Below are 10062 nucleotides of genomic sequence, written 5' to 3'. Positions count from 1 at the left end.
CCCTTCTGCAGCCCCTCATGTTATGAAATGAAAGAAGATTCTCAAAATAGTAAGCAGAATTTGCCATGCCTGCACTTATTTTGAAACCTGAAATAAAAAATATCAAGGTGGAATAGGCCTCCTTCAGCAACAGGAGGAAATCTGAATGAGTGAAAAACATGATGAATTTTTAATAGCTGTATTTTTAAAGTAGCTGTGGTAATTTCGTGATTTTTAGTGTTTTTTTAATTTGTTTTTCCTTTTTTAACACTTGAGCCTGTCAGTGTAGTGTGGCACATTAGAAAACTCAATAGTCTTTCCACTGTTAACTCTACAGGAAGACTTTCCACAGCGCTGGAGATCTGTTATTTTACACGTGTCCTGCTTTTGCCACCAGGGAATTTCAATAGGTATTTACATAGCAAAGTCTGGCATTCACCAGTTACACTTAACACCTTGCAGAAATGGTAAAAGTTGGGCAAGTCATTTTTCCTGAAGTCCAGGCACTTATCTTTTCAGCCAAAATATGATTTCTGGGATCAGGTTCTCTGCTGCCATCTGTTCTCAGTTTTTATTTTGTAAGGCATGGCATGTGTATTCCTCAGCTGGATTAGGTCCACATCAACAAGGCAAATACTGAAGGCAAGGTTTAAAGTGGATATTCAGAGAGCAGAGTAGTTGGATAAGCTCCATGGTAAGCAATGCTGCATTTCATGGGCTAACAATTCCTACACTCAAATATTTGTATTCTCAGGGACTACACTCTTCATTAATTTGCAGTTACCATGATGAAGTCATAATAAATTTCAGGGAAGAAGAAAAATAAAAGTAAACATTGTTCAAGGTAAATATTAGAAGTCCATTTTATTTTTACAGATTCCCAGGAAATACACTGAAGGATTCCTGTCACAGCCATGAGGGTCTAGTTGTATGGATTCACTTTCGTGTTATTGTTGCATTAGTTTTTTTGGTTGGTTGGTTGGTTGTTTTTTGTTTGTTTGTTTGTTTGTTTGTTTGTTTTTTGCTGGAGGGGATGATGATAGAGACAAGGTTAATTTTCAGTAAATTACATGAGTATTCAAACAACTCCATGGCTGTTCCGTGCAACAGCTGGCTCAGTGCAGATGAGAGCAAGCCTTCCGACAGGTCTTATTAACAGTTTTAAGGGGCATTATGTTAACAATGCCATAAGAGCATTTAAATCCAGACATTCTACTTAAGAATATACATTCATTAAGGGAATATAAATTAAAGTCATCAGTAACAGGCAGTTTAATTAACATTTCTGATTTATGCAATGATCAGAAATGCATATGAAATTCTTCCAGTTTAAGATTTGTGAAAATGATCATTTGGGCATTGACAATTATTTACTAGATGAAACTCATAGATTATTTTTTTTTCCCAGACTTTAATAACTCATTTTGAAACTTATCAGTTTGCCATGGTTTACAATATATTAGATGTTAAATGCAAGAGTATAACCATTAGCTTTTTATAATAAATGCTCTGTTGAAAGAAATAATTTAGCATATCATCAAACAAATAGTAGAACTAATTGCATTCAGTTTGTCTTTGGCCATGTCCAATCTGGTGTGGTATTTAAAAGCAAACTTTGTCCAGGAATTAAATAGAAGTCATTGAAACTGATTACACTTAAGATTGTGTTTACATGTGGTAAAATCTGAGAAACACAATCCATAGATTATTATTTTAATCAATCTTCTAAACCCCACTTCTCTTACAGAAAAGGGTAAACATTTCCTTGGCTCCTCAGGGCAAAGCTGAAAGCCCAAAGCCCTGCTCTGTATCTAGAAAGGGATCAGGACGTCCAGAATGAAGGAAAGACACGGTGCCACGTGGCAGGAGGAAATCTGAACCACGCTTCACTTCATGTGTTTCTCTCCTGCGAGGGCAACCCACCTGCAGGCCCCTTCCATCACCAGCAGCGGGTTGGGGCTGCTCAGCCCATCTGCACCCTCCTGCCGGCACCCAGCCCAGCCACAGGACCACAGCCTCCTCCCAGGTGTGGTGCGGAGGCCCTGCCTCACCCTGGGAAGGGGCAAAGAAAATTCTAAAATATACAGGAAAGTGACACATAACATGAGAGGAAAGGAGGGTGTAAAGAAGAAATTGGCAATAAGGAGAGTTTTTAGGCTGCCTGCTGAGCTCCATCAAGAGGACTCTTTATCAGGGAGTATAGTGATAGGACAAGGGGGAATGGCTTTAAACTAAACGAGGGTAGGTTTAGATTAGATATTAGGAAGAAACTGTTTACTCAGAGGGTGGTGAGGCCCTGGCACAGGCTGCCCAGAGAAGCTGTGGATGCCCCATCCCTGGAGGTGCTCAAGGCCAGGCTGGATGGGGCTTTGGGCAACCTGGTCTGGTGGGAGGTGTCCCTGCCCATGGCAGGGGGCTGGAACTGGGTGGGCTTTAAGGTCCCTTCCAACCCAAACCATTCTGTGATTCTATAATTCTAAGTGTGTAGAATTCTGAAAATGTCCCAGTGATCCAGGGAACGTGCTCCCGCCACATCAATGTGTTCGTGTCACCATTGATGCTTGCAGGAATCTTGTGTGAGGCTGCATCCTTCACTCTTCTGCTACTTATTTCATAATGTACCATAAGAAACAATTAGGTGCCTTGAAATGTTTTAATTGCAGGAAAATGTATTCTAAAAAGCACTCCTGATTATTCCTTTTCTTGCTGTTTCAAGCATGAACAGAATTATCTGCCTCTTTTGTACATGATCTTTAACAAAAACCAATCCTGTTCTCAGAGCGCTAGGCACAGTTAATAGCTGCAAACCAGGTTTAGTGGAGATTTTCACGATGGTGATTAAGTAGTGAACATCCACAGCACAGTGCTCACTGGTCTGAGCCACAGTTTGCTGTCCCCTGTCCCTGGAGGTCTCCCCAGGGAGGTGAGCAGCAGAGCTGTGTTCCCTTTGCAGGGACGCCCTGGGGACTAATGGCCGGGCTCAGGTCAGCAGCTGTCAGCAGCTCACACCTCCTGCTCGGTGGTGGCTTTGCCAAGCCTGACCCTGCTGCCCCTACATGATCCTTGGGGTCATACCTTGGGTTTTGGGAAAAGTTAGAAACAACCGAGATCTTCTGGCTTGGCAACACATCTTCTGGTTTGAGTGTGCACACTGAGCCGTGCACCCTCGCTGCTGGGTACCAAAAAAGAGGGTCAAGCACCAGCCAGAAGATATTGCCCCAGTCTTGTCTGATGATTCCTTCACATCCAGCTTTCACTTGCATTTCACAATGGTCACATTTAGAGGGTACTGACTATTCAGGCTGGCTGTGATGAAGTGCAGTGTAATTCATCCCTGTTGCCTTGCTTTGCTAACTTTCCTTGTGGTTCTGCGTGTTGAGTGGAAGTAGCAAAGCAAGGGGCTGCACTAACACAGTATCCTGAGCAGATGACATCCATAGCTGCTGCTTCACCTTCAGCAACGTCGTGCCTGACACAGGATGCTGCCTCACATTCTCAAGCAAACTGTGGCTGAAGGCCTGAACAAGATCAGCTGGCTCAGGGGATCTTAATGGCAAGAACATTTAAAAGGGATTTCCTTCCCAGTTTTTGAGGACCACAGAAAGACCAAGCCTGGAAAAAGAAATTACAAGGTACAAATCTTAGAGATGGGGACAAGTCCCAAGTCACAGGTACATGAACACAGTTTGCTTGAGATGAAAAATACAGCTTGGTTGCATCCACTTAGGGACTCAAAAGCTTGCTATCTCTTTAGAGGCCCCAAGTAGCAGCAGCACCACTACTGCAGTGCTCTGACAACTAAATGCACAAGTTCAGAGCCTTGTAACCCCTCTCCTTGCAAGGTATGTGACAGACCCTGCAGATCCTTCAGGTGTTGTAGGAGTAATTATTCCATGTTGGTCACTACCGACAGACGTGGCATATATGGGTTTTCTTTATTTTATGGGGAAAAAAATATCTTTTCAAAAAACTCTGTCTTTACTTCTAATACACACGATAAAGAAAATTCAGATTCTGGAGGCAGCAAATAGCGCCAGTCTGCTCATCTTATTCCTACTAACATTAGCAAATCTATTCATGCAAGTAAAGTAAACAGGGTTTATCTTAAATGGGTCAATTTTTTTTTTCCAAATGCATTGTCACTTGCTTAGAAAACACTGAAAGAGTTTGCTGGGTTTTAGTCTGTCTGAGTCCTGCCCCTTTCACCCTAGTAGGAAAAGCCTCTGCCTGGCATCGTGGCTCTCTTATCCCAAGAATGTGCGAGACAATGCTGTTAATCAAACAGAAAATGCAGACGCACGTTCAGAGACATCTCAGACTGCACTGACGTGCAATCTTGAGAGACTGCGTTCCTTCTTGCTGCTCACGGGTCCTGCGGGGGAGATGACTGCCACCTCCCAGAGCAGGAAGGGTGGTGGAAGACACTGATGAGTGTGAAGTGCCCCTTCAGGGGTTAGGTGGAAAACTTCCTCTCTGGAGACTGCAAACTGATGGAGCTCATGCTCAACGAAATGCCCTAGCAGCCAGGGAAGCTCAGACAAACCGCTGTGGCTGCTGTGAGCTTCTCTATCTAGAAAACATGAGCAGAATACATGTGTGTTCGGCAAGCTGAGAGGTGACCGACAAGAATTACTAGCAAGCAAAAGAGCCTGACAACACCCTTACTCATTGCATGGAGCTAGAATCAAATTTGGGGAAGACTACTTCCACAAATCCTACAAGGCTGAGAAAAAACATCTGGAAAGAAAAGATTCCTTGCAAATGCAACAAACAGCAACATGTATGTTTGATGAGAATATTTAACAGAAAAGACTCTCTCCATTATAAAAACACCAGTAACAGCATGTGCTATAGTTTTTTAACCTCCATCAGAAGGCTTGGATGGTAAACAGCCCACTTCATCCCACTATAGTGCTTGGACTGCTGCATTTTTAAGTTGAGGTAGTCTTACCACTGTTGACTAGTTCATTCTTCTGGGAACAGATACCTCCTGTTTATCCACAGAGGGAAAACTCACTCCTTGTCTCTGATCAGAAGACGTTTGTCATGAGAAAAGATAAATTCCACCGAGACCAAACCCTTGGCCACTGGCTGATCCTGCAGGTTTTCGTGATGATCTGTGACACACAGATACAAGGAAGTAGAATGTGAGTGATTAATATACAACTAAACACCTACCACATAACGAGCCCAAGTCATTTCTAACCTGGGCTGGGCTTAGGCACATTTCCTAATAGTAAAAAGTCCATATCCTGTTGCAGACACTTAGCGCTTTTGGATCTTCCTGCCCTTTACTAGCTAATACAGTGTTTAAATGCAGGTCACTGGACTCTAAAGTAATGCTCGTATTTTAATATTCTCTTCAATGGTCCTTATTCAATAGCTCGGATTTTTAGTTCACAATCATTTAGTTTTAGTTTCTGGCCATCCTGTCTAGATTTTAGTAGAGGTGAATTACATTCTAGCATTGGACCTTCAGGAGAGCATAGCTGTAAAAGCAAAAGCGGACTTATGGTATACTCCTGGATACCAATAAAACAAGACTGAATTTTCTGTTGCTATTTCCTTCTACCTTTGATATTGTAAAACAACTGCAATCTAATTTTACTTGCTTATGGTACCTTTATATAGCACTTTGAGCCACTGTTTCCATGAATTTTCCATGTGTGACATCACCCCATAAGCATCTGTAGAAGCTAAGTCAGTCAAAGTGATGAGCTGGTATATAATCCTTTTTTAACCTTTCCTTTGTGTAAATCACTTAGCTTGAGTATGAGATCTATTCTCTAACTACTCCCTGCACAAATTATACTTTATCTTACTTGTCTTCTGAAACCAAGCTAATCCAAGCCCAGACTTTATTTCTGCCCCAGTTATTTTGGTCCAACAAATGACTCAGTAAATATAGGCGAGAGGTGATGGCTCTCTGTGAGTTAAGACAGAGTTGTCTTTCCTTGCACTGGACTTTTACTAATTGGGAATCATTTCTCCAGCTGGTTACCAATATTTCTTTCCACTGGATAGGAACAGTGATAGCTCTAAAGCATGCAGCAATGAAAAACGTGCTAAGATTGGAGGACCAAACTGATAGTACTTCCAGGAGGTCCTATTTATACAGGCCATTTCACTAAAAAGAGAGACTACAGGAACTCTGGTATATCTACTGCATGGTGGGAATAAGAGTTCCAGATCTCTCACCGCCCTCATGTTCCTTTTCTCATGTGTCTGCCCTGTGCACAGAAGTTCCTGCCCTAAGCAGCTCAGGCAAAAATTAAATTTTGACCGACTCTTTCCTCCTGCTTTAACGTCCTGCTGGACAGCTACAGATTGCTAACTATTCCTGGCACCGAATGCCTCCGCAAGGATGAGAAGCCAAGAGAGGAACCGTATTGCCAAGTTCAAGCGTTCAGAAATTGCAGTAACCTTTTCCCTGCAACAAAAGGGGATCATTATTTGTATTTGTCTTCCATTGTTCTGAGTTTTCAGTACACGTTTCCAACTCTTCTCTACGATCACTGGGGCTGGGGATGTTTTATTCTTGATGGAAGATGAAATACATAATTCCTGCACCTGAGGCTTTAAGAAAAAACACCAACTACTGCAAGAGTTGGCAGCAGTGGGGGAAGAGGAAGAGGAGATTGAGGAGGAAATAATCTCATTCTCTCACCTGCAGGAGCGGAATCTGATCCCCTGCTGATGTCTGGTGATAGAGGGTGCATCAGGGAGGAAAGGAAATGGGAGAACCAGAGGAGAGAAGAGGTAGCCCATAGGAAGACATAAAGAGAAGGAAATACTTTGGATTAGTGGGGAAGGTCATCAGGCTATATAGCCTTCAGACATCTGTCCAAATCAATTTGAAACTCCAGACCATGGGATTACCTCACCAGAGAGTATTTTTTGCATTCCAAAATGAGAGGTGGGGAAGGGTGTCCTTCCTGCTCCTGTTTATCTGAGTCAGAAGGATAAAACCTAATTTTGTCTACATCCAACTGTGAACAGTGCGGGAAAGAAAACGTGTGGAGGTACAAAAGGAAATGTGGTAGAAGTGCCTCACGACTGGAAGTAAGGGCTCTACCTGCATCTTGTGCTCTGTCGCCCTTTTATCTTTGCAGAGCAAAGCATGAACTGTTTTTACTCTAGTAATCTATGAAATACCTTGTGCAAGTGGAGCCATGCAAGATTATTAGTTAAAGTATTAAAACTGAGTGTAAAGAAATGTCAGTGAAGCAAAGGATATTTTATTTCAGCTTTTTTACATTTTGCCTGTCCAGACAAAACAGCACTAATTTTGTGCAGTTCTATACTAAACCTATATATATATTTGAGCTGTGACATCAGCTTTCTATTTCTGCATTAATATCACCAGTGAAAGTGGAAACATTGTATAAAGTGTTCATCCACCATTTTCTTCTCATTTTGTATGTAGTTCGGTCTTGAACAGCATGCCACTTTTTTTTTTTTCTGTAGACTTGAGAGGATGAAGTTTATGTTTCTGTTTTCAAGTGTTGCTTCCTCCATGAGCAGGAAATCCTCCCTCTCTCCCTCCATTTTTAAAATAGCTGACAGTGTGCCCCCTGTTAATTGCATATCAAACTGAAGTTCTTTTTCCTGTCCTACGTGACTGTCCTCCCCTCTTAAATAGTCTGTCTGTTTTCATATTCATGGTAAGAATATCAAAAACATCCCCTACCTAGCAAAACAAGAACTCCTCCGGGAAGATGAACGTAGACGAAATGGCAGTAACTGATGTGGTGGTTACTTCACTCACGTACTGCTGGGATATCTTCAGCTGCTACCATCAGGAGATGTCTAAGAACATAGAAAAGAATAAATAGTTCTACATAGAACTAGTATTGACTTATTATTTGCCATTTTCCTTCATCACCACTTTTTGGCTGCACCTAAACTCCCCCAACTTTCAACCCCAAACTTTTCAAGTCTTTTTCCTCTTTTAAATCCCTTCCAAAAAATATATATTTTTTTTAAAATCTGTATTCAGATACACAATATAACTTTCTCAAGCTATATTTTCCTGTGTATATCACTATAACCTTTGTCCTTCCCTCTAATCCTCCCTCCATTTTTGTCTGTTAATGATTCACATTTATTGTGCCTTGTCCAAGATCTGCCCAAATCTCTCTTCCTATCTCTCGATAGCTTTCTTTTCTTTTTTTTTTCCTTTTGTGCGTGTGTGTATTGTTTGTTTGTTTGCTTTCTCCGATTCCTCCTTCTGCACTTACATTCTGGAATAGTAACTCAAAAGAGCAGGCAAGTGACCAATGAAGTGTGTAATACAGAACATACTTGAGAAAACAGCAGTGTAAACCGTTCCATTTTTATTCCTGAATGCAGGGTCTGTTGCAAATGTATGTGAGAGGTCTTCTGATTTCAGAATCAATGTGCCTGGTTGTACTGACTTCATCCATATCCTACTAGCACTCTTATCAAGAAAGATGAGACACTGTACCAAGACTGAATATATTTTTCAGTTCACTTCCTCCTCATTTAAAATGATTTTCAAAAGAGAAGGTGACAACAGATGAAAAGAGTAAACAAACTTCATCACTGCATGCTACAGAACTTCTGTCTCATTTTATTTCTGAAGAGATGACAGATGTGTATCCGTTCACCACTTTTCTAAATTCACTGTTATAAAACTGAACAAACCTAGCTTTGCTTTGGAAGGAAAAAAAATCCTAATTGCACTAACTTTTTGTTTTGTTTTGTTTTGTTTTTTAAGAAAATGAGCATGTCCTTAGATGAACATTTACCTTTCAGTACAATTACTTTCCATCCACATCCTTTGGTGGGTCTCAGTGAACTGGATGATTACTATTTATTTTTTTCCCCACTTTTTTTTAGTGAAAGAACTGTGACTACTGGAGTGAGTTTAAAGAACCCTACAGTCCTGTGTGCTCTGGTAACTGACATGGCAGGCTGGGGCTGTGGAGATCAGGGTTCAGTCTTCAGCTCCACCATGGAACTCCTTCGTGACCTTCAGCTACGCTACCTATCTCTGAGCGGCTGGTTCCCACTCGCACCATGAGCTGCACTTCCTTGCCAGCGTGTTATGAAAAGTAATAAAGGCTTGGGGATGTGCAGAAGGTGTATGAGTGCTTAAGTGGAACTCTGTGAAACATATGGGGCAGCTAAATCCCATGGTTAACATACTTACTTACGGCAGTCTTTAAAATGAAATGACTTGAAATGGAAGACTGAGGCTTGCCTGGTCGCTTCCAACCCAAACCATTGTATGATTCTGTCACTCGTCTCCTCCAGCGAGTGTTATTAACACCTTATTAATGCTCAGCGTATCGGTAGGAGTTGGGCTTTCGTTAACTGGGTGAACAAGGCTGCTCACCGGCCACGAAGACCTCTTTTCTTCTGCCATCTGCCCGGGGCTGTGGTGACACCAGACTGGTCTGGTTGTGAAAGCCGTTAGGGAAGCGGGCTCAAGCTGTCACACCAAGTCTTATATGGGTAACCGCTTGTCCCGGGCTCTGAGGGACGCCTCTCATTCGATCCCTAAGTGCTCCCTGCCCCGCTTTCCGCACGGAACTACAAAAAAGGTCTGCAGAAAAGCGCCTCTGCGAGCACTACCTTAAAAAGGCCAGGCGTTTGGAAACTACCAAGCCTTCTGCGCCACAAACGTTTTGTCCTCCCTGCACCCCCCGCCAGGGCTCCCTTCTCCCCGCAGCTCCCACAGACACCCCTACCTCCCCAAACAGCCTGCTGCCCTCCCCAAGCCCACAGAAACCGCTCGGGGAGAGCCAAAAAGGCGTCCAGGAGCCCCCTACCCGGCACCCCGGGGGGGAAGCTCCCCGCGGGGAGGCCAGGCCGCGGCAGCGTCGCCTCCATTTTGGGCAGCGCGGCACCGGCGGCGCCTCCGCGGCTCCCGACGCCCGCTGTGGGGCTTCCCGGCACCGAGCCGAGCCGGGACCCGGCTCCGAGCCGAGCCCCGAGCGGGAGGGGACCGAAAGGCTCCGCTCGGTGGCGGCGGCGGCGGCTCCCGCCCCGCGGAGCGCTGACGCGTGGCGCCGGTCCCTCCCCGCCGCTATAAGAGCGCTGCCGGCGGCGCCCCCT

At 43.5% G+C, this 10062-nt stretch overlaps 1 long non-coding RNA gene across 1 annotated transcript; it reads right to left on the bottom strand.

Moving 5' to 3' along the window:
* Positions 1 to 923: 923 nt before the first annotated feature.
* On the bottom strand, positions 924 to 7790 carry LOC118247952 (uncharacterized). Its single transcript, XR_007707893.1, has 3 exons — positions 7670 to 7790; positions 4280 to 5096; positions 924 to 3591 (listed from the first exon to the last, which is right to left on the bottom strand). It is a non-coding gene; the product is annotated as an uncharacterized LOC118247952 (long non-coding RNA).
* Between the last annotated feature and the right edge of the window lie 2272 nt (positions 7791 to 10062).

Source organism: Cygnus atratus, chromosome 2 (assembly GCF_013377495.2).
Source record: "Cygnus atratus isolate AKBS03 ecotype Queensland, Australia chromosome 2, CAtr_DNAZoo_HiC_assembly, whole genome shotgun sequence".
NCBI lineage: Eukaryota > Metazoa > Chordata > Aves > Anseriformes > Anatidae > Cygnus > Cygnus atratus.
Note: the sequence above shows the minus strand (reverse complement) of the source record. Positions and strands in the feature narration are given on the sequence as shown.